This window comes from Emydura macquarii, unplaced genomic scaffold (assembly GCF_026122565.2).
Source record: "Emydura macquarii macquarii isolate MOO-44397 ecotype Brisbane River unplaced genomic scaffold, CSIRO-AGI_Emac_v2 contig_1253, whole genome shotgun sequence".
Taxonomy (NCBI): Eukaryota; Metazoa; Chordata; order Testudines; family Chelidae; genus Emydura; species Emydura macquarii.
Window position 1 is genome coordinate 93,894,083 of NW_027131390.1, and position 15,863 is coordinate 93,909,945.

The 15,863-nt window shown below is 41.5% G+C and overlaps 1 protein-coding gene and 1 long non-coding RNA gene across 2 annotated transcripts in view; one reads left to right on the plus strand and one right to left on the minus strand.

The window, feature by feature from the left end:
• Positions 1 to 15,863, minus strand: part of THSD7B (thrombospondin type 1 domain containing 7B) — a 461,283-nt gene that overhangs the window by 240,558 nt on the left and 204,862 nt on the right. The gene's annotated exons all lie outside the window — the stretch shown is intronic.
• Positions 6,908 to 15,727, plus strand: LOC137153764 (uncharacterized). Its single transcript, XR_010919894.1, has 3 exons — positions 6,908 to 7,023; positions 10,053 to 10,173; positions 14,050 to 15,727. It is a non-coding gene; the product is annotated as an uncharacterized lncRNA (long non-coding RNA).

Genomic DNA, 15,863 nt, shown 5'->3' on the forward strand with positions numbered 1-15,863 from the left:
ACTTCCTTACCCTCTCCATAGCCAGGCCATTTTTGCAGATTAGGGTAAGAGGAATGCACTAACGCTGCATCCTCTTCCTACAGAGCTTTCCTGTTAGACCTCAACCCTGCAAACATTTACTTCAAACTTGAAGCCAATGTGATTACATGTGCTTAACTTTCAGCACCAGAGTAGACGTGTTAGCAGGATCAGGGCCTTAGTTTCCTCTCTTCAATATCTTCTGGTGTAGGAAGGGGATTGCACAGACTAAACAATTCTATCACATGCAAAACTGAATTAATTCCCCCTGAAACTGCTTTTCCTTCTGTGAGTTGTATTTCATCCTTAATATTTACATATACTCCCAATGCCATCAATAAGAGATCATGCATGGATCAAGGGCAGGATACAGCTGTTCATTTGTTTATCTGTATGTTTTTATGTTTCATTTGTATGCATTTCAGATGGTTTAAAAGCCAATTTTGTTGTGTGAAAACCTCTCAAAAATTTATAAAGTTTTCATTACTGATGCCATTGGGACTTTCATATTAAACTAGTAATTTGACAATTTTCTGGCCTTTAGAAATAGTACAAATACCACACATGCTATAGGCTGACTTTTGGTATTTAAAGTACACTGTAAATAATATATTTTTAAAGATAGATAAATTGTCATTTATCTCCCAAGCATCTCTGTAGTGTTGTCTATCACCAATCCCCTCATCTGAACAAATTAGAAAACCTTCCTAAATGAATGATTCACCACAGCACAACTTGCTGTGTGTTCTACTGTCTCGTGGTTACAGGGCCCTCCAAAAAGATGAATGCATGGTGTTACACGTGTTATGCTATAATACCTACATACAATGAGGTGAGGTAAGCATGGAGTCGGTACTTGGCACTTATATAACACTAGCTGTCCACATATCTCAAAGAGCTTTACACAAGTGGACAAGGATTATCATCTCCATTCTACAAATGAGAAAGTGAAACAGAGGGAAGTTGTGTGATTTCTTTCAGCTCACCCCAGTTTTTTGCTGATTTTGCTGTACTATGGTGTAGTGGGATGTGAAGGTACGTACCGAGGACCAGGGTAGCAGCTTTACAAATATCTTGTATAGGTACCTTTGCCAGGAAGGCCGCCTCCGAGGCTTGCGCTCTGGTGGAGTGGGCTGTGACATCCCCTGGCGGAGATAAGCTTGCCTGCTTATAGCATAGTCTAATGCAGGAAGATATCCATAAGGAGATCCTTTGAGAGGAAACAGGCCTTTCATTCTCTCCGCCCCTGCAATAAAGATCTGGGAAGTCTTACAAAAGGGTCTAGTTCTCTCAATATAAAAAGCTAATGCCTGCCTAACATAGAGGGTGTGCAATTTATGCTCTTCACTAGACCTATGTGGCTTAGGATAGAACACTGGCAGGAAAATGTCCTCGGTGTTGTGAAATTAGGATACAACTTTAGACAGGAAGGCTGGGTGTGGCTGTCGCTGGACCTTATCCTATCGAAAACGGTGTATGGTATAGAGGTGAGTGCTCATTTTTCTGAGATTTTATGCACTGAGGTGATAGCTATGAAGAAAGCCACTTTCCAGGAGAGGCGTGATAAGGAGCAAGTTGCTAAAGGCTCAGAGGGGGGATCCGTAAGCTGTGACAGAACTAAGTTCAGGTCCCAGGGAGGTAGAGGGTCATGAACCAGAGGGAAAAGTCTGTCCAAGCCTCTAAGAAATCTAACCGTCACGTAATGGGAGAAAACCAAACTTCCTTGGATTAACGGGTGAAAAGCAGAGATAGCTGCAAGGTGAACTTTTATTGATGAAGTTGCTAGGTCCTATCATTTAAGATACAGCAAGTAATCTAATACTGACTGTATTGAGGTTCGAAGAGGCGGAAACCCCTGGCTTGATGCCCAGCAGGAAAGCCTCTTCCATTTAGCCGAATAAGATGCTCTGGTAGAGGGTTTCCTACTGTCAATCAGTACCTGTTGGATCTGAGACGAACACTCCTGTTTGTCCGTATTTAGTCAGTCAGTCAGCCTCCTTGCCATCAAGTGTAGGGATATCAAGTCTGGGTGTACGAGTTGGCCTCAGTTCTGCGACAGCAAATACAGCCAACATGGTAGCTCCAGAGGCAGTGATGGGCGGAGATGGCAACTGGGAGTTCCAGCAGAGTGCTGAACCAATGATGTCTTGGCCACGTGGGAGCTACTAAAATCACATCTGTCTTGTCCCTCTTCATTTTTAACAGGATCTTGTGTATCAGCAGTGTTGGTGGAAAGGCATATATGAGAACCCCTGCCCACGAGAGGAGAAAGTCATCGGACACTGACTCCTCATCGAGCACACGGATGGAGCAAAACTGGTTGCATTTCTTCTTCAGGCTGGACGTGAAGAGATCCACTTGGAGAACTCCTCACCTCAGAAAAAGTATAGCTATTACCTGAGGGTGAAGTGACCATTCGTGGCGAGGTAAGAAGGACTTGCTGAGCCAGTCTGCCATGGTGTTCCTGTCCCCATGCAGGTGGGATGCCATGATACGGAAATTGTACTGAATGGCATGGCAAGGTTCCACAGGCACATGGTCTCTTGACAAAGATCCAAGGAGTGGGCTCTGCCTTACCTGTTGATGTAAAATATCGTGGCAGTGTTCTCTGTCAGAACCTGTACCACTTTGCCTTCTATAAAGAAAGGAATACCTGGCATGCCAGTCTTATCGCTTTGAGTTTTGATGTTTATATGAAGGCTGCAGACCTGGCGCCATGGGGAAACCCCATGGATTGCAACATGGTCTTTGAACAGACCATTCTCCCTGGGGCCAGTCTGATGTTGGAGGTACTGCCCCAACCTTATTCACCTTGTGATGGTAGCTTGGTCTAGGACTAAGCTCCCCTTCTAATTTTGAGAAGTAGGACTCTTCCTGCGGAGCGGCTGTCGGTGCCTCAACCTCATTACCATGCAGTACCGGGGAACGGTGCCAGGGGGAAGGAGACTGGTGTCTTGAGCTTTGGGATTGGTCATACTCCAACAAGCACCGTCTTGGAGACCGGTGCAGAACCAGGGATTGGTGCCATGACTCCTAAGTCTGGTGCCGAGGCACCGGGGACCAATACCAGGAAGCTGAGGACCGGTGCTGCGGAGAATGTGATTGGTGCCACTCCAAGTGGTGTGAGTATGCCAACACGGGAGATCGTGAGAAGGATCTCGATGAGCGATGCTGCGAGGGTGGGGACCTCCTCCACACTGGTGACCACAGTATCAGGGTTTCTCAGCAGTGTCACGTATTGGGCAAACAGTGTGACTGCTGTGGAAAGCCCATTGGGGGCTTTCCCTTCGATACCGGCTCCTTCCCTCTGTCCAGGGCTGAGGGATGCCTGGGGGTTGGATGGAATGGTAGGTCCATCAGATTCCTCACTGCTTGAAACACTTCTGACATCGATGGAATAGTCAGCTGGAGGGGACGCCTTACACTCACCAGAGTCGGGGGTGGCTCCCTCATTGGGGATGATGCTCTGGGTGGAGAGCCCAATAAGGGTCCTGTGCCCAGAGCCCCTTTCTTGGGCTTCTTCGACGTCAGGGAACAACCTCTCTCCATGTGATGCTGCCTGTGCCTTGAAGATGGTGATGAGAAGCAGTGCCGCAAGGCACTCAGTGCCGGCTGTGTGCTCTGCACCGAGGCTGATGTGCTCAGCACCAAATCGGCATGGGAGGGCGTTGAGGCCAGCCTTAGTGCTCCCTCCATTAGTAGGCCCTTCAGCTGAATTTCCCTGTCCATTTTCCTCCTCAGTTTAAAGCCCTTGCAAATCTTACACCTGTCCTTTCTATGCGCTTCCCCCAGACACTTCAAGCAGCTGTTGTGGGGGTCACTAAGCAGGAAGAGTTTGTTGCAGGTAGCACTGGGTTTGAATCCTGGGGAACGAAGCATGCCCCATTACCGGGCAAACGCCCTTAACAAAACTATTTACACTAAACTACAACTATTATAACTGAACTAAAGGAAAAAAAGAAAACCTAACTAAATAGAACAATACTGAGTGCTTGCAATAGCAAGTCAGAGGGGAGTTCCAGCAACCGTCACAGGCAAAAAGAAGAAACTGAGGGGGTGCAGGACCGGTGGCACCTCATATACTGTGGCATGAGTGCACAGCACCAAAGGTTGCTAGAGCTGGCCATACGGAGATTGCTAAGGGGAAAAAATTCCAATAACCAGGCACATGGGCACGCACTCGCCTAGAATGGAATAGACATGAGGAAGCATTCGAAGAACTGTGTTTATAAAATATAAATGTAAAGTTCTATTTAGTTTAAAAACAGCTGACAGTATTTTATGCTGCATGTTTTGTTTCACTGAATAAAATAAGTATTGCTATTGGCATTGATAGGTATTGCTCTTTAGCTGTGCATTAAAGCAATACATAGAGGACTGTATCTAGCATCCACTTAAAGGGGAGAAAAAAAAATCTATTCTAAGTTTCTTCAGATAAAAAAAATTAACTGTGCCGCTATAAAATACAGTAAATGGAGGATTTTCTTAGTCTGGTAAATGAAAGAATAAAAAAGGAGGCCGATCTGAACTAAATTCCTTTGACCAGCTGTCGGCATCTCTTGAATGACTAGTTAAATTTTATATATTTTGAACTAGACAGACATATACATTTGAATCATTCTACTCAGTGGAATTTAACGTACAGCTCCAATTTAACAGACATGCAGGTCACACAGACTCACCATGCTCTTTAGATAACCTTTATCATAAACATAGATCAACGCATGTCAAACTCATTTCATAACATTTACAATGAAAGGGCAGTACTATATCCCTTGCTGTAATGTGTTGATGTTTGTCTTTTTAAAAAATTGCTGCAATTCCCATATGCTCAAAGGTGCAACTCAAACTGTTTTAATTCTCCAAGCCTTCAGACAGACTGAGCACCTGCCGAGGCCACTGGTTTCAGTTGGAGTTGCTGGTGCTCAGCACCTCTGAAAATCAGACAGTCCCTGTAGTTTGGAACATTGCTACAAAATAGAGTGCCTCTCTCAATATGAACCCTTATAAAAGTTGCAATAATCTGACGATCTGGAAACTGTCTGAGGTGGTTGGGAGCCATTAACTACAGTAGAATACTAGAAGGTCCAAATTACAACCTTGCTCCTCTCTGAAGAGCTAAAGGAATGAGGAACATCAGTTCTCATGTGATAGTGCTTGAAGGCATTCTGCCTGTTCAGGGTAGGCTTAGGCAGAATACTGCACTTCAAGAGGCACTGCACCTCACTAGTTGCTCTCCTACCTGCTGATATAGAGCACGAGGGGATGGGCCTTGGCCTCATCCCTAATCAGCCTGTCTGTCCTTTGTGCATCGAAGATCACCATCAGCAACATCTGCCAGCCAAATAGCCTCGTACTAAAAACAATGCTGGATCTATATCCTGCCTGCCTTCTGTGTGGTTGCCATAAGGGTGAAGGAAAGAGCCCCACCGTCCCACCCTGAAAGCACATGCCACAACTGGAAGAAGCTCAGCCATGATAGCCTGAAATCACTCTCTAAGAGTAAAGGGAATCAAACCAAAATGCTGATGTGTTTATGCTGTGGATTCAAGGGTGTCAGGAAACCACTCCAACTTTCCACTGTTGGGTGTCCCACCTCTGTATTTTGATGTGACTTGCCTGACTCCAAAGTGCACATCTACCACCTGATATTTATGTATGCAAGCATAATAAGTGCATAAATTATTTATAGACGTTCTAAAAAGCTGTCTTCGCGAGCGAGTTAACCATTTTGCCAGTCCTCTTATATGAGTAAAGACTATTAAAATGTTCATAAGCTAGAAGCGTTTGTGTTAAAATGTTATACCACTGCCTTTACTTTACAGCAACTTGCCTGAAACATTCTAAAAAGGATCTAAGTTTATAAATAAATACCAATTTCAGTATGGCACTGCGAGGGCTATGAATTTTTACGTTCACTTGAATTAATGATGTTTCTGGTCCCCAACTAAAGCAGGACACAATCTATATTCTGGCTTCTGCATGCTTGCAATGGCAACCAGAAAATATAGGCATTAGTACTGAGTTTGGGCTTGAGATCAATAACATCTACTAACTCAGAGCTATGCTGAACTTAATAGGACAGCCTGGTCAAAGGCACATCAGTCAGAACAGCTCACTTGTCATGCACTCCAACTCCTTATTATTGGAACATTTAAGAGCTCTTGTTGCCACACTGCCATAAATTATTCTGATCACAATCTAGAGCATCCCACATGGACACAAGTGCAAGAAGAGATTTCCCTCCTTTGCTGATTCTTTCCTTCCTTCCTTCTGGACATGAAAAGCATATCAGTGTGTGAGGCTGTAGGAAGGCGCTGTGGCCTTCCCTGGAGTCTGGACCGGAGGAAGGGCCACAGCGACCCGGCTGGACTGAAACAGACCCAGCAGGCAAGTCTGCCCAGCAACCGAAAGGCCAGGCAGTGATAGGACCGCCCGGCCAGCCCAATCACCAACAGCAGGGCAGAGCCTCTGCAGGAAGAAGCAGTATAAGACAGGCCCCGTAGCTCAGTCGAGAGGAGACTGCTGTCGGAGGCAGACGTGCTGCCCTGCTAGCTAAGGCCTAGGCTGGAGTGGAGCCGAGCCGAGCCGACGCCAGGGCCGCTCGCCTCCCAGAGCTGAGACCCCAACAGTTCCCCCACCGACCCTGGCCCAGAGATTGGGTAGGGCCTCCGGGCCCCGGTGGTTGGACCTGGCCACCAGGCCGCAGCGACTGGTCTGAGCTACCCGACCCCCAGGACTGGACCGGGGCCCCCAAGCAACCCAGATGGGAGATACCCCCTGAGGCCAGACAAGATCTGGAAGAGCTGCCTGCCGCTGAGCCCCCAGAAGCTGGGCAGGACCTGGAAGAGTTGCCCAATGCCAAAGCATCACAGGAGCCCTGTGATCTGGAGGAGTTGCCCCCCGCAGAGGAGCTCCCCGCCCTGCCACCAGTGGACGAGGAGGGACTGGTGGGACTACCACAGGCCGAGGAACCCCACAACCCCGAGGACCCGGGTGTTACAGGTACCTGGGGATATGGGGAGGAAGTGGCCCAGGGACAGCCATAGTCAGTGGCTGAGACAGGGGCAAGCCCCGTCGGCCATCTAACAGGGGCATACAGAAATAGTTTTGTTTCTATACATTAGTTTGTGTTCACTGTTCAGTGGTTTAATATATATTGTTAGCTGTGATTTTAAAATGAATTAGCAAGCACAGTAACTGTTAAACCGAGCTGTCATCTAGTATTTACAGTCCTAGTTCCAGTTCATGGTTAACTAAAGATATTCTAAGTCATTCAGAAATATTTCAGGGTGTGTAAATTGGGCTAACGGCATCAAGAATTTATACTTTACCAAGTGGTTATTTGCTATTTGCCGTGTTCATTTTTGGGGAACATGGGGTCTCTACAAATTATTTGGAGAGTCCAACTTTACACACGTTTAGTTGGTAAAGAAACCTGGCCAATGAGAACAAAGGATTCCATCTACTTACCAACAGAGTGAAGTCTCTCTTTCAGGGTCTTTATTTCCAGTGGTTTATAAAATAGTGAGTGTTGGGGTCAGGAGGAACACCCAGCAGCTACAATGGGTGGGGAAATGCATGGCAGCTGCCATGGAAGCTGTGTTGCTGAGGGGGCACAGGGAATCAGGCGGAGGTAATTTCAATGTGGCGGCACAAGTATTTGGCGCAAAAGGCCTATACCTCTGGAGATGCTGAATTAGGAAGATCTGCTGGTTTAGAAGAATTAGCTCCTGGTTTCTTTCATGGTGGAAAACTCTCTCCACTCACCAAATTCCAAATAAATTCCTAAAGTTTAAATTTACAAGGTCTCCACCATTCTACCCTTGAATAACCCACGTAGTGGAGCAAAAGGTTCTCAAGGTATGTCTACTCTTTGAGCTGGGGGTGGAATTCCCAGCATGAGGAAACATAGCCGCACTAACTTTAACTGAGCTAGCATGCTAAAAATAAAGTGTGACTGTGGCAGCACAAGCAGTAGGAAGGGCTAGCTGCTTCTGTACATACCCTGTCAAAGATGCTAGGTATGTACTTAGCCCATCCTGCTGCTCACCCTGCCCCGGCTGCACTCTGTTTTTATCATGCTAGCTCTGTTAATGAGACCATAGGTACGTCTCCTCAAGGTGGTAATCACACCCGAGTTCAAGGCATAAACATACCCTCACTTTTTAATCCATTCTTATTCAGGCAAAACTCTCACTGACAATAGCTGCTGTATTAATGCTCATACAGTGCAAACAAGATACAAAGCATAGAGAGCCCTTTTTTGAGTCTCAATGATATGGAGCTCCTTTAACGAAAGACAATAGTTCCTAGTCCTGTGCTTTATCCATATACATTTTATCTCTTAATTTTTCTCCCATGTATCCCTTATCATTAGTGGTGCAGCACTTCCTCTGTCCTTCTTAATAAATTCAGTCCTCCTCAGTTGCTTTATATATAGGTAGATCTAGAAATCTGATTTGCCCCATTCCCTATTTTAAGGTTATAAAAATAAGCACATTATGTTAAATTTTACAACAAAAAGAAAATGAAACTATGAAATAAATTATAAGAGGAAGAATGATAAAAAATGTGAGATTATGCCGCTCTTATTTATAGGATCAGTTAGACTCTAGGCATACCACTCTTTCAGAAGATTTAAGAATTTACTTTGCCATAAGTCAGGAAGGCAACAAATTTAAAACTCACTTCCAATACATTGAACAGAATAAATCAACTTTTCTGAGAAATTAAATAGAAACTGCAACTTAGTACACTACCAATAATCCCTTAGGAATGGGAGAATTCAAAATGAATTCTTCACAACTTTAATAAAGGCTTGGGCTATGAAAAGATTTATATTAAATCAGAACCTCTAGTAAAATTGTCGACTGCAGGTATCAAACAAGGAATAAAAAAATAATAATTTGTACTTATAGCATCTTTTACCTGAGCATATCATACTTACAAACCTTTCAAAATTATTTTTAGTTATATATTTTTCCATTCACAAAAACCCAAACACTTTTTTGTCTAAATGTATTATTTTAGATCAGACAACAAGAAAGAATAAGTAAAATCTCCATGAGCATGCACGTCTCTTTGGCAGCCTATACGGAACTGAACACATATGGCTATCTGTGTCTAGGCAATCGTCCTTAAAGATTGAAAATTGCAGTATACAGGAAATAAACGTATATAATTATAGAGCTAAAAACACCACAATTAGCATCCCATCCCTGCCTTCCAGTAGTATAGTGTAGAGCAGGGTGACTTTTTTTTTTTGCGCGGGGGGGGGGGGGGGGGGGGAGAACAGTAAATTTTCTGAAAAATGCATTTTTCAGGGACCAAAACTATTTGTGAATTCAGGACAAATGACATTAGCTGAAAAAACACTGACTCCCTGTGCCTCCCTTCCCAAAAAAACCCAGCACCAAACCAAACATTATTTATTCACTTATTTCTGGTATAGAGTATTCCTTCTAAGCCCTGGCAGGTCACAATATTGAATCTTAAAATGACATCACTTTGATTACCGCTCTTCCCGTCAGGCCCCACTTGAATTCCAACAGGATTTCAGCAGCTGCTTTCTCAAGAACTGGTAGAGCTAATAGCAATTTGGAATCTCAGCTTTCAAACGGTATAGATCTTAACCACCCACTGTGGCCGTTTATGAGATTATTAGCGGCTAAAATCACCTTACAGTTAAAGTGAGTGTGTCCATGTCTGAGATAGAGAACAAGAACAATAATTCAGGGCTGCATTAGGGTAGAAGTACTATCGGTCCATACATAGGGCACCAGATCCTGAAACTGTATCTCATTTTTCATTTACATGTTTTAAATTTAATTTTTCCTTAAAAAACAAAAAACAAAAACCGCAAGTATGCTTTTATCCCTTGAAATTGTGAGTAAAAGGTCCAAAACCTGACCTGAGTGTAACTGGTGTGGTGGAGTTTGCCTAATCTGTAGACAGCCTGGAAAAAACAAAACAAAACAAAAAAAAACCCCAAACTTCTGAGAGGTGCAAACTTCTCAATGTATCTCAACAAGGTGCTGACTCCAAGACCTATTGCACTGAGGTGGGGACCACCAACACCATCCCAACAGAGGACTGTGTGTGGCAGGAGAGGAAGATATCAGTGGGCCTGGACCACCTTTCCCAGTTACTAAGGTAAGCTTTTCCTGCTACCACACTTGCCTCTCTGAGTGACAGAGTGGATCTTTGCTGCTTCTCTTCATGTTAGAAGGATGCCTCCCTCCCATTTTCACTGCCAGCTACTACAAGTGAGCAGCAAGGTCACTGTCTGGAGGCGTACAGTAGTGGAGCCATAGGGGCTTGTCACACAGTGTGTCTAGAGCCCTGCATTGCCTTAATTCTACTGTGAGAACAATAAAGTGGGGGAATGGGATGGAAATATCAAGACAGTAATTACAATGCTGTGATTTTAATGTCTGATCACTCAAACCTCCAGGGCGAGCTGGAGGGATACAAATGCTTTCCAGACAAGTACAAAGCACTGATTGTGTAAAATGCCAAAGCATTGTTTCTAAAGGTACACATGGTTAAATAAAAGGAAATTATTATATTTAACCTATGCGTGACTAAAGCCATTAGAAGTTTTAAATTGATTCCTTCTTAAGAGCAAATCTAATAATAGGGTTAATACATTTTTAAATGGTCATTATGAAAACCAGCATAGAATCTTTATCAAGTAAACAAACACTGAAGAATATTCCTGTTTTGTATGCTTCCTGCATTCACCAGCCCCTGTAAAGACTTCTGAGTCTGTCTTTAAAATGCTAGTGTTAGAAGAACAAAATAGTTTAAATCAGCCCAAAGTACCACTGTTAAAATGATAATGATTCATTTTTCACACAGCAAGAACTGATTTTCATAAATGTTCTTTCCTGTTGCTTGTATAGTCCCTTATCTATCACTCCTAAGATTCCTTGTGTTGCCATCAGGTATAATTACAGTTAGATCTACATCTGCTAACTCCCCTTGCTTAAGTTACTATTGTAGCTTTCAGCCAATAGCTTTTTCTTTCCATTATCAGCCTCAATGAGTATACTTTAGTAAAGTGTTCTGCCACTAAGACAGCTCCCACAATAAGGACAATAACATGTTCTATTTCTAGCCTATTATCTTTACAGAGTCCCACACAATGTAAAGAACTCCAATATTAGTAGAGGGCCTGAACGTGCAGTGCCAAATGGTGTTGAAAGTGCTTAGCACTGCATAAGATCAGGCCCTGTATTTCTCATGTCTTCCATTCTCATTTTACCACTAACTAGAAATAATACTTATTTGGTTATAGGTAGTATCTAGAAACATGATACGAAAATATTAAACCAGTGAAATCAGAGTAAGATACTGTTTGCTTTCTAAAGTATTATGGTGAGATTTACCAATTTTTGCTAATTTATTCCAAAAGATTTCTTTTTCTGTTTGATCATGTAGACATTTATTTCGGTTCAGTATCACAGAGTAATCTTCTTTTGTTATTAATTTGGTTTCTGGTTAGGTATTGGACCATCAAAAAGCAAATTAACAAATGACTGCATGGGTATTACAATAAAGTAGATTGCTGACTAGCACTGACTCATCAGCTTTAAAATAAAACGCCTAACATTTTATAATCAATTTACAGACATTTCCGATAGCTAAGATTCAGTCCATAGGACAATAAAAAAACTAGAGGGAAGAGTAAATTAAAATAATCATTTTAAGATACTAACATTTCTTAAATGCTTGAAAAAAAGGATATTGTTATTTGCATGAGTCACACTTGTTATGAAAAAATAATAAAATGAAATAAAAAGTTAAGTATGTAACAGAGAAACCAGAATGCATTATCAACCACAGCCCTTGTTTGTTCACAGGCTACACAATATATATTTCTTAAAATCACACTCCAGCTCTCCTGTATAGCATTTATATTGTTTCAATCCATTTACAACTGCTTTAAAAAAAACCCTGCTTAATATGAATAGGGAATATAATAATAATTAAGACAGTTCCCACATCTCTCCCTCTGAACTTTAGACAAAAACAGTGTTTTAACATTAATTCTTTTTCTTACCATCTAAATGGAAAAATTGGGAAACTGCCTACACAGGCATGCAAGTTTAACCTTCTGTTTGGACTGACATTTTATACAGATCTTGTTCTCACTACATTACAATCTTGAATTTTCTTCTCTGTACTGTATGGAATATTCATTGTCACCATACAACCTTCAAGGGTACATGCTGCTACCAGCCAATGCCTGGAAAGCCACCTAGAGCTGTATGAATTCTGCAAAAAAATCCAATTGTTATGCGCTAATATTTATTTGTATTTTTAAACAAGAGTCGTTCATGACTTTGTATCCACGTTCCAAGAATATTTTAAGAAAGCAAGTTTATTGGAAGGAACTGTTAACAAAAACAAGTGATTTTTAGGCAAATGGACCATATTTGTGCAAATAAAAAATGAATGTTAATATTTCAAGATTACTCTCATACAATCAAGGAACAGTAATTTCAAACAAATTAGAGAAAATCATCAAATTATTTGTGAGCAGAGAAATGGTGGAATTGTCAAGGAAACTATTTGTTATGAATTATACACCCAGATCTGCTAAGGATACAATTAAATAGTCTAATCCTTAATACTATCATAATATTTTCTAGGTTGGCATTAAGCTTTCTTTGACTTTCCCCTGCCTATCATTTTCCACACTGTGATCTTTTAGTAATGTGTCTTGCTAATTAATTAATTGCTAAGTAATTAAATAAAAACCCACTTATTGAAGCATTTTATTTGAATGAGGCATCTTTTATAAATCCTTCTTCATTACACAAGTCATTTCCTTTTATCCTTTTTATTATATTATTTTAATTGTGGTATTGCTTAGGGCACCAGTCAAGGATTGCGGGCCCCCCACTGTGCCAGGCACTGTTCACTCACACAGCAAAAAGATGGCCTGTCCCAAATGTTTACAATGAATAATATGATGACAGTCATCAAGGGGATGCAATAAACTGACAGGCGGCGCACAAGGTACTTAGATGATTATGAACAGAGATTATGAACTCTGTAATCCTCCTACACACTCCACAACTCTAACCATAATTGAGCCATGAAAAAACTACAGAGCAAATTATACATATATGGGCTCTGGCTGCAAGTTGCAAAATCTCCTTGAACATCCTGAGCTACAGGGCACTACACCAACATTACATGGCCATCCTCTGCCTGGAATAGCAGATTTAAGAAACAAAAAATGTCCTAGATGTCAGACTAATTACATAGCAAGTACAATTAAATGGAATGTAATCGGAATTGGTATACATCCCTTAAGAAAAGACACTGCTTTGGCAAAGAAGTCTTACAAGAAACACTGGAATCGTTAGACACATCACTGAAATAACCCACTGTTCTCATTCTGTCTAAACCTCATGAACTCAAATAAATGGCCACTTAACACAATTAGTAGGATTCATGGCTAAGGTTGAGCTTGCTATGCCAGAGTCCTTTAGAAGAGTCAAAGAAAAAGGAGATTTTTTTTTTTAATTATTCCTAAGGAAAGAGCATTGCAAATGAATGTACATAGTTCACAACTGCAGCTGAAATCAAAGTGAATTATTACGCTAATATTTTTGTCTACATTATAAAATCAAGAGATGCAAATGAGACTTGGGGTTAGGTATGTGGACACATTTGGAACTCCACCAAATATTAATGTTCACTTCTGTGGATTCTTCAAGATTAGTCATCAGCAGGGCAAGGATTGACAGAATAGCTTCTCTGAAATGTTAAAAAAGATAAACTGACATATAGTAATAATAATAAAAAAGACGGTCATGAAGAAAAGGCTGGCACCAATATCAAAAGGAAGAAATCTGGTATGCTAGCATGCACAGAACCACCAGAATGTTCTGAATTCAATGCCCCTGTCACAACCTGAACTTTATTTTTAATGAGATATTACATTCATCAAGGAAATTGGGGTTGGTTTTGTAACATTCTAGGGCCCAAATAATTTATTCTTTGTCTCTTTAGTAAGTCTGCAATCCTGAAGGTGTATGCAGTGCTGAATACTGATCTGAATATTGGATAGCACACTGGCATCAGAGAACTAGACAAGTGACTGGATTTCAGGATGCAGTGGTGGACTCTAAAAGGCTGCTGAGACTAATGAGTATATCTGCATGTGAAGCAGCTACCCTAAAGGTTTACATCAGGACAAACGTTTGTGCAGTGCTTTGAACATGTGTTAACTATGTAATTTCTAAGTATTAGTACTGCTCCTATTCTATTGTAGCCATCCCTGGTGTGCCTTGTGATTTGTCACAACTTCCTATTAGAGGTCAATCATAGCTACATTTAGCACCCCACTGGTGACACAGTTTGTGTAATTTTGATGCTAAATCCCACAGATTTTACTTAGGCATATGTCCCATTGATTTCAATGGCAATTTTGCATTAGAAAGCACTGTGTAAGGACGGGAAAATATAGCCAAAGCAATTAATGGCATTAAGTAGATTCGTAGAAGGATGAACAAGACAAACAGACCCTTTTTCAGCTTTGATTTCAATGACTCTGTGGTAAGTAAGCCCTACTAAAATAAAGATTGAGCAAGGTTTTAAAATAGCATCCATGAATGTTTCCAGCCTGTCAAGTGAGCTATGATATGCCTTGTGAATTCTCCCAAATTAGGACTGGACAAGTGAAACAAATGTTCAGTTATAGTGACAAGAAAGAAACTGTCCAAAATCTCCAGCTGAAATTCAACGGGACTTTTATGCTACACTTGCAATACTAGAAGAAAGGCTTCAATCACTCTCTCACTTCCACTAGACATTCCAGGTTTTTTTTTCCCAGTCTGAAGGAGACTAACTAGAAAAGCACTCTGCAAATCTGACAGAACCAAAAAACCCTCCCACCTTGCTCATCATGAGCTGAATTGTAAAAGTGAAAAAACTATTTTGAAACTTCCATTTTCTTGTCGGACAGAGTGGCAGAGCAATGTCCCAAAAATGGGATGTCTCAGTACATACGATTACTACACAGCAACATGTTGCGATGATCAGAGATCACCCAGGGTTTGATTTTGTGACCTTGTGCATTTTCTCTAAGTTTGACGTCAACACAAGTCTAAGACCCCAGTCCTGCCAAAAGATGCACACAGATGGACCCTGCACCGGGGGGAGTCTCAGTAGGGTTCCACAACAGCTCAAGGATCCACTTGTGTGCCCATGTCACTGCAGAATTCAGGCTAAATTATTATCAAATCACCCACTTAGTGACCACTTGGAAGACAGTCAGATACCCCCGACTCAACTGAAGCTATTTACAGTAGTTGAGGATTTGGCTCTCTGTATCTAAGAACACAAAAGAAAGTCACATAACACCTTCATACATATTTCAAAGGGATCTTCGCTCTTCAGTAGATTAGCAGCTGTTATTTAATTGTTGATCAGGTTCTAATGCACTGTATCTCACAACATATTGTTAAACACTTGCCAATTAACTCAATTTTTTATTGACTTGGAATTGTTTCCTGTAATGCTTTCAAACACCATGTAATGGAAGAATCATCTCTATCTCAGATATATTAAACTGGCACATTCCAATACTTTGCCAGTTTTGACATGTGAGTATATCTCACCGTGATTAAAGGCTGCAAAATCATACCTCACATAATTGAATCTAGAGATCTGACAACATTTTGACCTTATCGAGAATGAGGAAACTTCTGGCTGCATTTCAAATTGCATATGACAAATAAGACCTCATTACTTGTTTGTAAACCTCATATAAAATATGCGCTTATGCATTATTAATTAGCTGTAAACCGAACACAGTGTAGGTC